The sequence below is a fragment of the Camelus dromedarius genome, chromosome 1 (genome assembly GCF_036321535.1).
Source record: "Camelus dromedarius isolate mCamDro1 chromosome 1, mCamDro1.pat, whole genome shotgun sequence".
Lineage (NCBI taxonomy): Eukaryota > Metazoa > Chordata > Mammalia > Artiodactyla > Camelidae > Camelus > Camelus dromedarius.
The window spans coordinates 107,453,891-107,472,296 of record NC_087436.1 but is presented as its reverse complement, the minus strand read 5'-3'; positions in this window follow the sequence as shown (position 1 = coordinate 107,472,296).

Below are 18,406 nucleotides of genomic sequence, written 5' to 3'. Positions count from 1 at the left end.
CCTTTGGGTTCAAAGACTTTTAAGTAGGTTACAATTTGCATGGCAAAGTGAAACTCAGTAGACAATGCTCAGGAGGAAATCAGCCATTCTGTAATCAACAAAACTTGGTGTCACAGTTTCTAAAATTTAAACATCTAAAGAATAAAGAGAGCCCTGATTATTTGCTCCCTGGATAGTCATGCAACCCCTAAATCTTCAATATTTCATTTCAGTGGGCAAACACTATAATCCCTGTACAGACCTTAAATGTTTTATCTGATAAGTATTACAGATTCTCCCAAACATATGATGTCAACACTCCTTTCAAATGGCTTAAGAAAAAAAAATTCTTTGGCAGGGGGAGGTAATTAGATTTGTTTATTTATTTATTTTCAGAGGAGGTACTGGGATTGAACCCAGGACCTCATGCATGCTACGCAAGTGCTCTACCACTTGAGCTATACCCTCCCCTCTCAAATGGCTTTTTGGAGTTTACTGACTCATAAGGTCTACTTTCCCCATCTCTTGCTGAACACCATGAAATGTCAACTTTTTGAGCATCATGAGGTCTCCTTCCCTGGTGATCACAAGGCAGATCTTAACAGGAGTAGGACTTCTTGCACACCCTGGGTATTAGAAAAACCTCCAAAACTAAACAAACAAAAACCTTTCAGCTTTGATGTGTTAAACTGGGTTGTGAATTAAGCTATAGGACACAGAATGAGTACACACCCAGTAAGATGCTGCGTGTCTCTGTGTGACTCTAAAAATATAGGAAATAAACTTAAAAAAATTCTATTTTTCTCACATAATTTTAAGCTCAAATATGATAAACTTAACTTTTGGCATCTAAGAACAAATCATAGGGTAATTTATGGATAAAAGGTTTGGCCTAAAGTGAGGGTCATAAAAAGAGTGAAAAAAAATGTTTATGTTATGTATATTTTACCACAATAAAAAAAAAAAAATCTTGCCTCATAGCAAAAAGCCTAGATTTTAAAATAAAAGGTGAAGGAAGGGGAGAGTTGAATTAAACAAAATTTCTTTTCAGTTAAAAAACTTATTTTTGAATTTCATTTTTTCCCACAGCCATTTTTCAATTTTGAATATTAAAAAAATAAATATTCTGTATTTCAAAATCTGATTTAAAAATTGAGAAATTTATTGGTTCTAACATCTCACACCATTTCCAGTTTTTACAAGTTAGTATTTTATTTTGATATATTCTGGTTTATATTTTATAACATTATTAATTATCAAGTTTGAAATTCTATAACATTAATATAGTAGATATTTGTGTATATCCTGTGCCTTATAAGTTCTACATTTTGTTTATTGGTAATTAAAATAAGAATATGTATATAATATTAAATAAATGATTTATCTATATATTATATAAATATATGCTAGTAAATTATATATGTATATAAATGAAGTCTTACATTGTGGTCTTGAGTCAAATAATATTTCAGTCAAAGTCTCAACTGCCTGTATTTCCATGGATTGTTCTCTGTCAATCATTGCAATTCTAAGATGCAAGATACATCCTTGAGTCTCCACCAGGAAAATTTGAAGATTTGTTCTGGTTATATTAGTTATTTATTGTTGCATAACAAATTACCGCAAATCTCTGGGCTAAAGATGACAAGCATCTGAACGTCAGAGACTCTGGGAGCAACTTAGCTGGGTGGTTCTGGCTCCCAGTCTCATGAAATTCCATTTGGGATGCCAGTCAGATCCGCAGTCACCTGCGTGTTTGAGGCGGGTGGGAGGATTCACTTTCAACACTTTGTCAAGGAGCTCTTGGCTGGATGCCTCATTCTTCATTGGCTGATGGCAGGAGGCCTCAGTTCCTGGCCATATGGGCCTCTCCATGTCAGTTAATATCCCCCAGAGGAGGGAGAAAGCCACATGCCTTTTATGACCTGGTCTTGGGAGTCACACAGAATCACTTCCATCATGTTCTACTTGGTAGAAGTCAGTCACTAAGTCCAGCATTACTCCAGGGGAAGGGGATTAAGCTTCAAATTCTAGAGGATGGAGAATTAAAGAATCTGTGGATATGTTTTAGAACCACCACATTGTTATTGGGTCAAGGTAGTACTAATTTGGAAGATCATTGGATTTATATGCTGCAAACCTTGATATTATAATCCAGAGCATGAGAGGTTAACGTGTAAAGAAATACATATTATGAAATGAAAAAAATTGTACCGCCTAGAAAAGAGCACTGTTAAATCACTGTTAGAAACATCAATTAGCTAGGATAGTTACTCTCAACCTTAAGATTTAAATTTTTAAGCCTAGAAGGATTTAAAATTAAGTATAAAACACATAAGAGAATCAGAACTGTGTGTTAATATTTTTGATTAAGAAAATGGCTATGCATATTTGAAATTTTATATACTGTAATGTGTAGGAGCGGCCTGTTGTATTCCCAAACCTTTAACTATAATTTGAAATATGCATTTAAGGACTAGATTTAGACTCATAATGTTTGGGTAAAACCTTACAAATAATTCTCAGTAATGAAATAGCTAAGAGAATTTAGGTTTATTATGTTTAAAAGTTTGATTTATTGGGTTTGTGAGAATTATTGAGCACTTGGATTTTTTTCCCTTAACTCAGGCAGTTGAAGTTTTTAAAGAGCAAATGCTCAGGTGCCTTGATCTTGGACTTTGCAGTCTCTAGAACTGTGAGAAATACATGTTGTTTAAGCCCCAGCCTAAATATTTTTGTTACATCAACCCAAACAGACACTGAACAATCTATAAAGCGGACACTAATATGTAAAATACTGTCTGGATGTTCTAGGCCAGCTTCCTCTCCCTTTCAGACCTCTGGTTATTCCTACATGGTCTTTCCATGGCCTCCTAGACCCTCGCTCCTGCCCTAGTCCTGGTGTCCAAGTCAGTGGCACTTGTAGGCAGAAATAAGATAACAGAAGAAGGAGAAGATGATTGTTCTAGGCCTGGACTTTCTGATCTAACAGCTTCTTATTGTGCATGCTCCCCCACTTCTGCTGCGTAAAATTTGGAGAAGCCAGAACAAGTATGATGCAGAAACCACTGGTAAGGTGGGGTTTCTTATCTGCCTGCAGACTGACTTGACTGATGTTCCCTAGTAGTTTGGACGCTTCCATGTCCTACTTAATTGTAGGCCTGTTCTCTGGATGGTCCCAAGCTTTTCCCTGTCCAAAGGCAAATGTTTTACTGTAGGGGAAAAAAAAAACGTTGCAAGAATACTTGCTGGAGAGCTTCTCTTAACAGTCAAAGATCAAGATTTTCATTTTAAGGGCAAATTTTCTATAACTATGTACACAGACATAAAAGATAATTTTTAACTATGTACCTCATACCACCACAAGAACTTTGAAAATGTTGAACTGAAACACTATGATATTAAAAAAAGACTATGTGCCTGTCGTTAGTTAAAACATGGTTCTCCCAAAGATATCAGGTCCTGATTCCTGGAACCCATAAATGTTACTTTATATGGCAAAGCCTTTGCAGATGTGGTTATATGAAGAATACTGAAGTGATGAGAGAATCCTGAATTATCCAGGTGGACCCTAAATGCAATCACATGTATCCTTGAAAGAGGGAAGCAGAGGGAGATTTTACTGCACGCAGAGGACAAAGACATGTGAAGACAGAGCAGAGAGGGAATGGAGGATTGTGGCTTTGAAAATTGGAGTCATGTGGCTCGAGACAAGGCAGACTGGCTGCTACCTGAAGCTGGAAGAGGCAAGGAACAGATTCGCCCTTCCAGCCTTTGGAATGAGCAGGGTCCTGCAGACACTTTGCTTTTGGTCCAGTAAAACTGGCTTCTGATTCTTGGCCTTCAGAACTATGGGAAAATTATGTTGTAAACCACTGTATGTTGCTAATTTATTACAGAAACCATAGGAAACAAATCAGGTAACTTTGCAACAAAACAGGCTGTGAGAGGCCTGAAGTGTTTCCAACTAACATGGTGAACATGGGAAATGTAATTCAAAGGACCATGGGGCTCAGACCATATGGAATCATCACCAGATGGGCCTCACTGGTTCCAGCACGTAGTCACAGTTTCCCTCTAACACCTGGCAGGCAGGTGGCAGCCACTGTCAAACCTGCATCACCATTCCAAGTTCATTTTCAGCATGAGAGTGGGTTGGCAATCCTGGACTCCATGTCAACACATCTCTACAGCCAGGATCTGTGTAAAGAAATTCCAGAGAGAGACCTGCCTTGCCCCAGGCTGGCCAGGTCCTAGAACTGGATGGTGTAGTGGACCATGCTTGTGGATACATCAGTCTCATTGAAAGCCTGCTCTGAGCAATGAGCAAGAAAGCCCTGGAAAATGAGGCAAATTGTGTTTCAACCACTCCCCAAACAAGGAGCAAATAACAAAATGACCTTTAAAACCTCCAGAGTTTAGAAGGGAATAATCTTGCCCCTAACGTTGTGGGACCGTGGAACAAGAGCACAGTTTTAGTTTTATTTACCATTAGATTTAAAGATTTAAAGGTCATAAATTAAGCTAACCAGCTATTATGTAAACATGTTCTAATTGCTTATCTTGACAAATACACTTTTACAATAAGAAACTCAAATATATGTGTAAAACGATAGCTTTTATGTGATTATAGCAAAATGGTGAAGACAACCCAATTTAGTGTTAGTTGTGTATGTCTGGATGTTATGTTGATTGAATGTTTGTGTTTGGATGACTGATAAAATAAAAATTCATAAATTATTATGTACTTATTCCATGAAATTTATTTCTCTTGACTCCATTTCAGTAATATCAATAATTATGTTATTATAATCATTATTTTTTCCTTTGGGCTATGTTCTATAATAGGAGTTACATAAAAGATTAAATAATTCTGTTGCATTCAAAATGAATAAATTTCAATATATTTTCATACACAATAAAGTAAATATAAGATATCAAAAATTTAAATAATTTTTATAAGTTTTCAGAAAGTTATTTTTATTCTAGGCTATTTAAAACCCAAATACAAATACAAATCATAATAAACATCAACATTTTAACTCAGAATTATTAAAGTTGAAATTTGTTCATTTTTGAAAATACGACTGTCATACTACATACATTTACAAAAATAAAACTATTAACATTCCTTCTATTGACTGTCTGTCAAATTGCTAATGTAAAGATTGTCAAGTTTCACACATTTATGTCTCAAATTACATAATGGAGATTTGAGAGCAATATTAATTACTATTACAAAATGTCCATCAGCTGCCGTGTGCAATGTTGCAAATATTATGCTAATTAATTCCTAAGTGCGTACTGAAACACTGATTGGAAATGGTACTTTGTTATGTGAGTATCTATGGCATTCATGCTGAGAGATCTGATAGATTAATTTGACTCCCTGAGAGGAAATCCTTCCGGCACATGGAAGCATTGTCTGTCTGCAACATCATCAGCTTTATGATCACACATTTTCATTCCTATCCCTACCACTTAGGGGCACAAAGGAAGAGATGTGGAAGAGCATTTCCCTGCACCCTGAACATTGTTATTCGTAAGAGAGACTGTTTAGCATCTATCAGCAGGAAGTGATGCAGGAGCCCAGGTACTGTTTAATTCTTTAGGGGGTTAGCATCCTTTGTGACCTTCTAAACCACGAGGTGTAGGGCAAGAGTCCTCACTGCCCAGGCCTAAGGGCGCTACTGGAAGGGAATTCCCCAGGTTTTCTCTTCCCAGTTGTACGTAGCTCTAGTCTAGAAGAAAGAGAAAATGCCATGGGGTTACCCCAAATTTCAAAGACCTGCCTTTTGACACAGCACAACTAAGCTCAGAACTACAGTATAAACTAGAAAACCGCTGGCGATTTTGTAACTTGTCTTTACCTTGCTTGCTTTTGTAGTTGGCTGCTCCCTACAGAAATCTTCCCTCCTGCTGCTTCTCATCATGTCCAATTTCCTCAAGTTGTATTTAAAATGATAGTGAGAAGTGATAATCCTGGGAAGGACATATTTATAGTTAAAGTATATATATATAAAATATAAAGAATATATATATATATATAAAAGAATACATGGTAAAATATGTGGATTTGTAAATTTTCAGAGGGTAGACTGACAGGGTTATCAGTCCTCTTGTAAACAACAGAGTTACAAGTTGAATACTTGAAAAGTTAAAAATCTCAAATAACAAAGAGATTCTTAATATTTTACTCCCCTGGACAAATCCTGTGATTTATTTCAAATCTGTGTTAAAACAGTCCTTTTGAAGTTTGATAATTTTTGATGATATGATTAACTTTCCCCTCCCCTGATAAGAATCCTATTGTCTCAGGGATCTTTCTCTCTTGCAGATCACAAGAAAAATCGTGAAGAGGGTCTTAAGCATAATCAAGTATATAAAATAATTCATAATTTTGCTGTGTTAAAGAGCTACGAGATAGTCCTAGGTGAGAGCTCTCCTTCTCTCAATGCAATTCTTATAAATGGGACAAATCAATTGCAAGTGTCTTGAAATTTTATTTTATTTTAATTTTAACAGTTTTATTGAGACATAATTCATAAATCATAGAGGTCATTCATGTAATGTGCAAAATTAAATGGTTTTTAGTACGTTCACAGAGTTGGGAAACTATCACCACAATCAATTTTGGAACATTTTTATCTTCCCAGAAAGAAATATGTTGACCAATTACAGTCATCCCCCATCCTTCTCAACCCACCTCAGCCCTAGGCAACCACTAATTTCTGTCTATAGATTTGCCTATTCTGGACATTTCACATAAATGGAATCATGCAACATGTATCCTTTGAGACTGACTCCTTTCACTTGACATGTTATCAATGTTCCATTACTTTTTCTTGCTGAATACTATTCTGTTGTATAGATACATTTATTTCATTTATCCATTCATCAGCTCATGCAAATTTGAGTTGTTTCCATGTTTTGCTCTTATAAATAATGCTGCTGTGAACATTTGTGTATGGTATGTACTTAGGAATGGAATTTCTGGGTCACATGGTATAACTATGCTTAAATTTTGAGGAATGCCAAACTGCACCATTTTGCATTCCCACCAGCAGTGTATGAAGGTGCTAGTGTCTTCACTTCCTCTCCAACTCTTGTTACTGTCTTTCTTTTTTATTATAGCCATCCTAGTGGGTATAAAATGTCTCACTGTGGTTTTGATTTACATTCTCCCTAGTGGCTAATGATGTTGATCATCTTTTCATGTGCTTACTGGCCACTTGTGTATTTTATTTGGAAACATGCCTGTTCAGATCATTTGCCCATCTTAAATTTAGGTTTTTATTATTGCATTATTAGAGTTCTTTACTGGATATAAGTCCTTTATCAGATATATGGTTTGTAAATATTTTCTCTCATTTTGTGGGGATATCTTTCAGTTTCTTGATTTAACATAGCATAAAATATATGTGATGGTTAATACTGTATCAACTTAACTGTGCCATGGTGTGGGGAGGTGCCCAGATATTTGGTCAAACATTATTCTGGTGCGTCTGGGAGGTTGTTTTTGGATGACATTAACATTAGCATCAGTAGACTAAGCAAAGTAGTTTACATTCTGTCCTGTGAGTAGGCCTCATCTAATCAGTTAAAGACCTAAATAGAACAAAAAGGCTGACTCTTCCTTGAGTAAATAACTCCTTTTGCCTGACAGCTTGAGCTAGCACATTGGTCTTTGGACTTAAACTGAAACATTACTGTTCTAGGGGCTCAAGTCTGCTGGCTATGGGGCTTGAACTTACACCATCTATTCTCCAGTTTGCTGATTGCAGATCTTGGGAATTCTCAGTCTTCATAATTGCATGAGCTGATTCCTTTCTCTTTCTATCTATGTATTTCTATAGCTATATAGAAATCTCTTTCTATGTATATATTCATCCTGTTGGTTCTGTTTCTCCAGAGAACCCTGACTAAGATAGTCAAATTTATTATTTTTTTATATTACTTATGATTTTGATGTCCTATCTAAGAAGGCTTTTTCTAACCCAAGGTCATGAAGATTAACTCCTATATTATCTTCTAAGATTTTTATAGCTTTAGTTCTTACATTTGGGTCTATGGTCATATCAAATTAATTTTTGTGTATGGTGTGAGGAATAGTTCCAACTTCATTCATTTACATGTGGGTATAAAATTCACTGCCCATTGAATTTACTTGGCACTCTTGTCAAAAGTCAATCGACCATAACTTTGAATATTTGTTTATTTTAACTTTTTATTCTATTCCAAGAACGTATATGTTTATTGTTACAGTATCATATTGATCACTATAGTTTTGTACTAAGTTTTGAAATTGGGACTTGCAAGTGTGATCATTCAACTTGCCACCACTAAGTATTATGTTAGCTGTGATTTTATGTAGGTACCCTTTATTGAGTTAAGGAAGTTCCCCTCAATTTCTGGTTTGTTGATTGTTCTTGTGATAAATTGTTGGTTTTTGTCAAATTACTTCTCTATGTCTATGGAGACGATCATGTGGTTTTTGTCCTTTATTCTATTGATAGGATGTATTACAATAACTCATTTTTTGAATGTTATATTGACATTCCATTTTGGGACAAGTCTTATAAAATTCTCATCCTATGCTTTTTTGGCACAAAATACTGGAATATATCAGTAATAGTAACTACTGTAATAATGTGGTGGAACCAGTTCAATAATGCCTGGATTGTTGAGGTTTTCCAATCTGAAGACAGGGATATACTTTGATAATCCTACTGTGAGTAGAGATTCACTTTCATACTTCTGCTCTCACTCTGATATTTTCCATCTATGGTAGCAATGAGTCTTCAATCCAAATGAAAACATGATCAGAATCAGAAGCCCCCAAGTTAGTAAGGGGAAATAGCATAAAAGTCAGCTACCCTATTAGTTTTCTAAGGCTACCCTAACAAAATACCACAAACTGAGTCTCAAATAACAGAAATGTATTTTCTCACAGTTTTAGAGGCTCGAGTCCTGAGATCCGGGTATTGGCAAGGTTGGTTCCTTCTGCAGGCTTTGCCGAAGAATCTGTTGCATGTCTGTCCTCTAGCTGCTGGTGCTTTTCTTGGCCATCTCTAGTGTTCTTTAGCTCATTGATGCATCCCCCTGACCCATGTTGATGTTCACATGGGGTTGCCTGTGTGTATGGTGTCTGTCTCCAAATTTCCTGTTTATAAGGACACCAGTTATATTAGCATAGGGCTCACCCTCATGCCTTCATTTAGCTTAATCACCTCTGTAATGACCCTGTCTTCAAATAAGGTCACGTTGTGAGGAACTGTGCATTAGGACTTCAACATATACATTTTGGGGAGGACACAATTGAATCCATTAATGCTACCTTCTGAGAAGTGAATCAAATTGTTTTCTAAAACTTTTGTGTAGAACCTTAAAATAGGCCCTAAAATAAGAAATTTGAAAATGACAACTCCACATTTCTAGTATTTAATTTTTATTCATGAAATAAAGTTGAAATATGACTAATTTTGCTTATTTGAATTTTCTCATTTGATGCTAGAAACATTCTAGATTAGAACTAACTAGCATAAGTTCTCAAACTCATTATTTTTGGCTGTGGTTAGGACAGACTTTTATGAAGGTAAAGCCTTTAATTATAGAATTCTAGGAGGTCAGGCATAGTAGCTGTGGTTTAATTAAGTAAGGTTTTTTGGCATTAGGAAAGAAGAAGGAAAAAAGGATGAAAAGAAAATGGAAAAGTAGGAGAGAAGGAAAAAGAATAATGGGAGCAGATTGAGGGTAGAAAGAAGAAGAGACCGTCACTTTGATAGATTAATTCTTCCCTGGTGATGTGACTGTCAGAGGCACATCATGTAGAATTATCACAGATTTTAAAGTCAGAGTCAAACAGAACTCTACTAAGTCTGTGTTCTGCATGGGCGAGTCTTTTAAAAAAAATATATTTTTTTTCTTTTTTAGATTTTAGGGCACTGACAGAAAGGAGTCAAATCTTTGGCATCTATTTCCAAGATTTACATATTCAGCTCTACTGACGTTTACCTAAATGTTTTATTTTCTTCCCTCCTTTTAAACAAATTTTATTTGAGCTTGCCTAGCAGGAATCCAAGTTTAGCAATAAAAACATCAGCTAAGCAAATAACCAAATAAAGATTAGACAATTTGTTTGGAAATTTAAAAACTAGGGCAGTAGCTTAATATTCTAATTATGAACAATTATATAATTTAGAGCATTTTGTTTTTTCAATCATGTGTACGTAAACTAATTATATGAACTAATCTGCTAAATAAGATTAATTATGATTTCTGGAACATTAATTTAAGTGATTGTCCAAAGAATGACATTCTCCAAAGAGTCCATTTCTTTATATAACTCTTTTAAGAAAGGAAAATGTCTTAGACTATGTAAATTTACTTAATATTAGAATTGTAGTTACTAGCTACTTGAAATGACTTTGAAATAATATATTCCCAAGCTTTGCTTTAAATAGGTGCATTGACTTGTTTTTTTCCTTGTCTTTTTTGGACAAGTGGCTTTACTTGTTCATAATAGGAAATCATACATTTATTTAAAAGAAAATCTCTATTGAAAATGACATGTTTGGAGGTTCACAAAGAGCAGAGTGCTAAGGTCAGCCCTTAGGGCGTGCGCATTTTGGAATGTATAAATGATTAATTTACAAAGCAATGGATAAAGTCAGGTTATGTACAATACACATATTTAAAAATTATAGACAAAGTAAGATTGTTACTGAGACTATCCCTCATACCTTACAGGTTTTTAGAAAATAAAATTTGAGGCTTCAGGGAAATAACTCAGGATAATAATAGGGTTATGAACCTTATTATAATTTTTTAAGCTTACAATTTGACTCAAATTTTCAGTGCAATATATCTTGTAGACCATGAAATTAATTTTTCTTCCTTTTTACTTCTTGTAGGCATGAAAGAGTGTCTAGTTAGAAATTAGTGCTTCTTGCTGAAGGATGAAGGATGAAGGAAGACATAATGCTGGATATGTATTAGCTAATTTCATCTTTACAAAAACTACTGATATAAATAGAGCAAGGGTTCTTTTCTATGTTATAGGTTCTGAAGGATCCCCAATCCCCTTTTAAGTTATTAGTGCATCCTATGGCATGCTTATTGTCTTACCTGTTATGTAATTAAAGTTAGCTACTCTGACGTTGACATCTGAATTAGGGTATTTATGTGTGTGTTTTTTTACTAATTTTTGCATTTGTTTTACTTAAGCGATTTACTCTGGCATCATGAACCCAGCTTTCTAAGGTTTGATTTCCATCTGAAGATTCAGGGACTGTTATGGACCGAATTGTGTCCCTAAATGCGTAATCTCCAATGTGACTATATTTGGAGATAGAGCCTTTAAAGAGCTAGTAAAGGTCAAATGAGATCAAAATGAGTTGCCTGTGTTTTTATTAGGTACCTGGGTCTGTCCCTAATTTCAGACCACTTTAAATTAATTTCTTAGCCTTTTTTGGAGCATGTAGGGAGTTTTGAATTGGAACCCCAAATCCATTTGAGGACTGCTTCCGTTCACAGATTCTCAGAAGAAGTATCTTCTTAGCTTTTTCCTTCCTGGAAGGCCAAAAATAGTTTCCCAGTTATATCCCTTTGCAGGGCTGCTGTTTTTCTGTTCAGTCTCTCATTCAAGGCACAACCTGTGAGACTCTTGGCTTAATCAGCATCTCTACTCTAATTCCCTATTTTGTGTAGGCCCAAGACTTTCTCTCAGCCATTAAAACCCAAGGCTCTTGCTGTTTAGAACCAGTGTCCTTGGGCAGCTGCCAGCTTTAGTGCTGCTCACGAGTCCAAATTCATCGTGGGCTCCTTCACTTCTGAATACTCTTATCCTCTTGTGAGCTTAGCTATGCATTTAAAATAATTTTTGTAAAGTTTTATTCAGTATTTACTGTGGGACATTTTACAGGATATGTAGCCTGCAGTGTTGTTGAAAGTAGAATTCCCATTTTAAATATCTTAAACTGTATCTCCTTTTTCTTGTCATCTGTTTCTGTGTAACAAATATTCCAAAGTTGGCGATTTGTAAAAACTACTAGTTTATTGTGCTCATATGTGGGTCAGGAGTTTGGGCAGGGCTCAAACTCCTGAGCTGAGTGCTTCGTATACCCTGTGTGGTACCACCTGGCTTCACTCGATAGTTTTCAGCAGAAGGCTAACCTGGTCTGGAGGGTCCAAGGAAGGTTTTATGAACATGTCTGGTACCTTGGTGAGGACAGATGGAAGTCTGGGCTCAGCTAATTTGTTCTGTCTCTCCATGTGGTCTCAGGGCCCACCTTCATAATTTCCCGAGTAGAGTCATCAGACTTCTTACATGGTAGCTCAGGGCACCAAGATCTAGTGTTCCAAGAGACCAAGAAGTAGAAACTGCCAATCTCTAGGTCTGGAAATGAGCACATTGTCACTTTGACCACATTCTGTTGGTCAGTCTAGAGCCACCCAGATTTAGTTGTCTATGGAAGGGGTGTCAAAGAATCAGTGGCTTGATTCAGTTTCCCACATTACTGGATTAAATCCTTAAGCCTTTCTTGATTTATTCCACCATTTCTACGTATTTTTGTTGCTGCAGAAATTAGATTTAACTGGCACGTTTCGAGCTCTCGGGGAATTGATATACTCAATCACCAGTCTCCTTTGTCATATCATGGTGTTGTTGCTTCTTTTACTTGGATAATATATTCAGTTTGTGAAATGGTTCACCTAATTTACATGGATATGATAGGCTATCAAGTTTTCTAAATAATTGACATTATGTTACTCACATAAACCCGATTAAAAGAAATGATTGTTTTTATCAGCATGAAATTTTAAAATATTTTTTAGTTTTGCTGGTGTTGATAGGTATAAAAGGAGTCCATTTTGCAACAAATCTCTGCAGTTGATATTTAATTTCCACTAAGTAGAAAAAAGTTGGAACATTATCTAAGGGATATTCCAATAAACATTTTGGAAAGATAGATTGTGCTTTAATAAAAGAAATATAAATTAAGGTATTTCAGGAGTATTTGCTTATCTTTATTTTCATGTTATTAGAACAACATTTGAATATAGTGTTTCCACACTTCACTGGGTCCAGCCGGAGCCCATGAACAGGGAAGACTAACTATCCTGTTGTGCGTAGGTAGCCTTTTAAGAATCAGGGTTCCAATTTATAGGTTAGACAGGTGTCAGGGAGCAAAATATGGGTTACAATGTACAGGGATGACATTCTGTGATGGAAGAAAATTTGCGGCTGGATTACCTAACACTTTTCCCTTTTAAATACTGCCTTTGACTAATTCAAGAAATAGAACTTTCCTGGGTATCAAATAATTCTTATAAACTAAATAAGCAAAGCTTATAAATAGTGTGACCCTAATGTCTTAGATGAGCTCTAACTTGAGAGGATTACTTTTTAAAATCGCAGGACTAAATTATTTAAAGAGCCATTTCAAATTAGTCAAAAGGCTATCACTCCATTAGACCGAGTCCTCCCTTAGCATAAGCAGTATCAGACGGGCACAGCTTCTGTCTCATCAAGAAAATACTAACCCTAAAGGTCTGGTTTTCTTAAGCATTTCTGGGCTTAATTCTAAACCTTCTCAGGTTGGAAAAACCATTACTTCACTAAGGAAGACAGTTATTATAACTCATCAGTGACTTCACTGAAAGATATTTATGGCGGAAGAATGCTGTTACTCTGATGTGATGATTTCTTGAACCCAGTTTTTGTTTGTTACATTAATGGTGTCATAACTCTAAGATGATCAGTTAGCTCATTATGACAGATTCAAGTTACATCCATGATCTAATTCTTCAATTTCCTAGCAGTCCTTTCACTCAAGTTGGTGAACTTCAAGTTAAGTAAATGTCTTTCTCCACCTAACCTTAAAGACCTTGCACTTGATGGGATCCTGAGAAGAACTTTAAATCCTTTGGGCCTGATGGCTCTTGCATTTTTTTTCATCCTTAGAACCATAAAACTCTTTGAAATACTAATATACATATATAACTTATCTATTATGTCATTATACATTATGTATTATTAATGTAAAAGTATACATACGCAATTTAAATTGAATATTTCATGTCTAATTTAAGGTCACAACCTATGGTATCATTCTACTCATATTCCCTTTGAGTCAGAAAATCCATTTACCTGAAGTATTTACATTTTTCTTTCCTGTACTCTTTAACAGTGCAATAAATTAGTCAATAAAGCCAGCATGATCAAATAATAAGACTCAACACTTTAAGTTAGCTTTTCTCTTTTGTACAAAATTAGATACTAACAGTTTTTCAGGTTTAATGCGTGTCAATTGACCAGAGCCATTATCTTCCTTTTGGTGCTCAAATTGTCTCAAGTACACTTTAAATTGGTTCCTGTGGTCTTTTGACTTAACACCATTAATCTTCGAACGCTTCGTAGCTTTCTGACACAACTAGATGCCCCAGTTTCACGCGAAACCTTCCAGCCTGAACGTGGAATCAGCTTTTTTTTCCGAGAGACCCCATGCTCCTTGGCACAGAGCACATAATGACCTTGCTCCTGGGCATGTCAGTGGACAGGGCTGAAAATGACATCTTTCTCCAACAGAAGGGCCCGAATTCTTTTTTTCAGCTTTGTTGAGGTAAAATTGACAAACAAATTGTATATGACTAAGGTATACAAGTTAATGTTTTGATATCTATACACATTGTGACACAGTGACCACAATCAAGCTGATTAACATACTCAGCACCTCACAGTCACCGTTTTCTTTCTCTCTCTCTCTCTCTTTTTTTTTTTTTTGTGGTGAGTATGCTGTACCCAGTGAAGTTTCCCGAGGTCTCGTTCCCTGCTCCTGTCCTACTCTAGTTACTCCACTAAGTGACACTCTTGGAGATAATAAAATAACAATAACAACAGCAACAACAACAACAACAACAACAACAACAACAACAGACTGCTCTATTTCCCCAAAGAGCACTACCTCATGGCGTGCTCTGCTCCATTTTTGCCATTTAATATACGTATAAAGCAGAGAAGCCATACAAGTGCAACAAGTTCCACTGGCTGGAGGGGTCCCTTAGTCACTTAGAAAATGACTATGATTTTTCTATCCAGGGGGATATGCCCATGTCCTGGTTATTCTGTACCTGCTCTTTGGATACCCAAAACTTTTCAAATAATATGAATGTCAAGAATAACTTGCTCTGGAACTAGGTTCCTTGCTGGGGATTGTAGACTTAGATCAAAGTTCTCATATTATAGGCCATGATTTCCGTATATGTGAAATCCCAAATACCAAGTATCAATCTATTTTTTTCCTACCCTTGGCACTCTGACAAAGTAGAGAAGGGAAACTCTGATGTTAAGGGAACACTAAATATTCTCAGTGAATGTGGAAACAAGTGGCCTGGACTGTCCAGTGATCAAGATGGACACATGAGCTGCAATTCTGTACTCTGGGGAACTCAGGTCACCGAAATTATCCTGAACATCGCATAAAGGTTCCAGCTCATATTCTGACTGTTTCTCTCCAAAGAGGAGAACCTATTTCTGGAGAACATGGAAGTGTCACTCACAAAGCCTTGTTCTGACTGTGAGCCTTATCTGCACATGCGTGTGCTACCAGGTCAGTGATGCATTTATTCCACAGCAGCATGGGGTCTTTCCAGCTGGAGACGAGACCTGGGTAAAGGCATTCTGGACTGAAAGTACCTTGCACCTGGATGGACTGGGCCCTGTGAAATTCTCTTTGCTATCCCTGCAGTTGAACTGTGCTTGAGATCACCCTTGTATATCCACACATCTCAGTGTAAACCTCTGCATTGTAAACAAGAGACTTGTGAACGCTAGCTCTTCACTATGTCAAAATGACCATGAAAACAAGGCAAATTTCTTTAAATCACAGACAACACTTAAAATTTGGAAAGCCTGGAAAGAGACTCCTAGTTTTTGCCACTTTGTGTCAGCCTCATACTTAAAGTAGGAAAAGGCAATCATCTTGGGGCATTTGCCTCTGGCTGAGGGAAGACACAACAAGGTCTCAAAGATTCGGGAGATGATGGATGAGTAACCTTAGGACCACTCCTGAGAGCTAAAAACCACTTGGTTATTCTGTGGCTGCCAGTAGAATGCTCTCCTTCCTTGGCTCTATTGTGTTTATGACCCTCAAGGGGCATTTAGAGATAATGAACAATTACAAGCTTTGGAAATGCAGATTTATAGCCTGATAAATGTCCGAGTAAAAACTGGCGGGTCTGTTTATCCCGAGAGGGGCATATGATGTGGAACTCACCCCCTCCACAATCAACAGAAATGCTTGCCACATGTTCTAAAAGTTAAAAACAAAATCTCAATTATTAAAGAAATCCTTGATTTTTATACACTCTGCACAAATAACTGTATTCCCTTAGAAAGCCTCAATATTTTACCAGATAGAATACTAGAAAGGCCTTTCAAAGCCCATCTTTCTTTCCCCTGCTGAACATCAAAGTGCCTCATCTTCCCTGTCTGACCAGCAAGAGGCCCTTTCCCTCTTTGCTGACCGCAAGGCAGTGTTGGAGGGGGTCTTCAGACAGAAATGAAGACCTTTTTCTGTGTCGAGCTACAAGTGTCGAGTGAAATAAAAGCACAACCTAAAAGTTGAGGGTCATGTTTTTGGCGGATTTCCTTAGGACTCGAGCCAGGGACACAGCATCTCAGACCGCTCTAAGAGGCTGTTCCAGAGTGGCAAGGTAGAGGCCAGGGTCTATGAGTTTTTGCAACAAAGACCAGCTGGTCAGAACATCAAAAGATTATTATTAATTGAAGAAAACTAGATAGCTCAAGTGAAGGAATTTAGCGCTTTTCTATGTATGGGAAGGTGCAAAGGTCTGGGCTCATTGAAATCATTCCTTTGATATGCACCTGGCTATCTAGGGCCAGTATCTTGTTCTTTTACATCCTGAGTTCCCTCAGGATGCACTGTTGCAGGTCGTTGCAGAGGCTGGGCTGCCTGCTTGTCTGTATCTGGAGTTCCCTCTGCTCACTATCAGGGGTGGCCATAGCGGCTGATGACTTGATGACCACAGCATTCTTTGTTTACTGAAATGGCTGGCAATATTTTTCATTCACACAAGCATGTGGTGGTCTCTGGTCACAGGGTGGTGAGACCTCTTCTTCCTTCCAAAAATGTAATTATTTTAAGTAGGCACATCTTATATTAAAATCATGAGGTGTGGTTTTCTTTGTTGTAGCACTTGTCTCCAACAATAGTTAATGTCTTCTTTTTTCCATCTCCCGTCTGTAGCCATCACACTCCCCTCTGGCTTATAGATTTCACCTCTCAACTCCTCCCTTTCTGCCTCCTCCTCTTTTATCTCTGGCTGAGATAGTTTTTTTCTTCTCCTTCCCAATTTCCCTCCTAGCCTTTGGTTATGTCAATCACCATCAATTCTCTTCCCTCCATCTAACACCGTATCAGCGCCGCCTTCCCTTTCCCAGGTTGGCTTTAAACAAGATTCTCTGCTTGAGGTTCTTCGGACCACCTATTTTCAGACAACTTGGGCTGCAGACCAGTGTAAGAACTCGTTATGGTTAAAACTTCTGAGGAGTGTTTTTCCCTTTTGCTAAAGGGACAGACTTCAGACAAGCAATTTTCCTTCTAGAATCCTCGAGGATATGGAATGAAAATTTTATTTCATTTTATTTTGAGGATGAAGCCCTTTGGGATTCTAGCTGTGGAAGTGAGTATTTCCTATGACTTTCTTTACAGCCCTGGGCCTAGTTTCCTATACCTGTAAGGCTGTGACAAACCAAGGATTCAGTGAATGTTCTTACATCTAAGGCTGGCTCAAGTTCCAGTGCTCTCTGAGTGTCTACCTTCTTTCTGCCTCTGGTCACAGTGTTACTTACTTTCCATCCAGTGCTTTGATGCTTGGAAGATGATTTAAAAAAATCTATCATCTTGAGTTTTCAGTTGGTTTCAGAGGAAGGGTCAGTTAGTGGCTCTTATTACTCACTTGCCTGCCAAAATTGTCATATTACCAGACACAGTTCAGGACAAGATTTTCTGAGAGTTGAACCAGACTCTTGTCCTATAAGAAACCCATGTCTTTTTTTATTAATTGCTACACTTTATTTGCCATCATTTTATTTGGGGTTTTTGCATGTGTGTGCATATGTGAGATTTGTCTGCAGTTGACCTTTCTCGCATTGCCCTTGCCTAGTATTTGTGTCAAGGTTGTATTAGCTTCACAGGATGCCTTGGAAATTGTTTCTACTTTTTCTGTTCTTTCATGGAATTTGTGTAAAATTGAAATGAACATTGGATTTGATAGATGATTATTGTAAAACTGACATAATGCTTCTTTGTGGAAAGATTTTAAATAAGTGATTTTATTTATTGGTTTTAGGATCATTTAGGTTTACTGTTTCTTTTTCAGTCAGCTCTGGTAGTTCAATTTT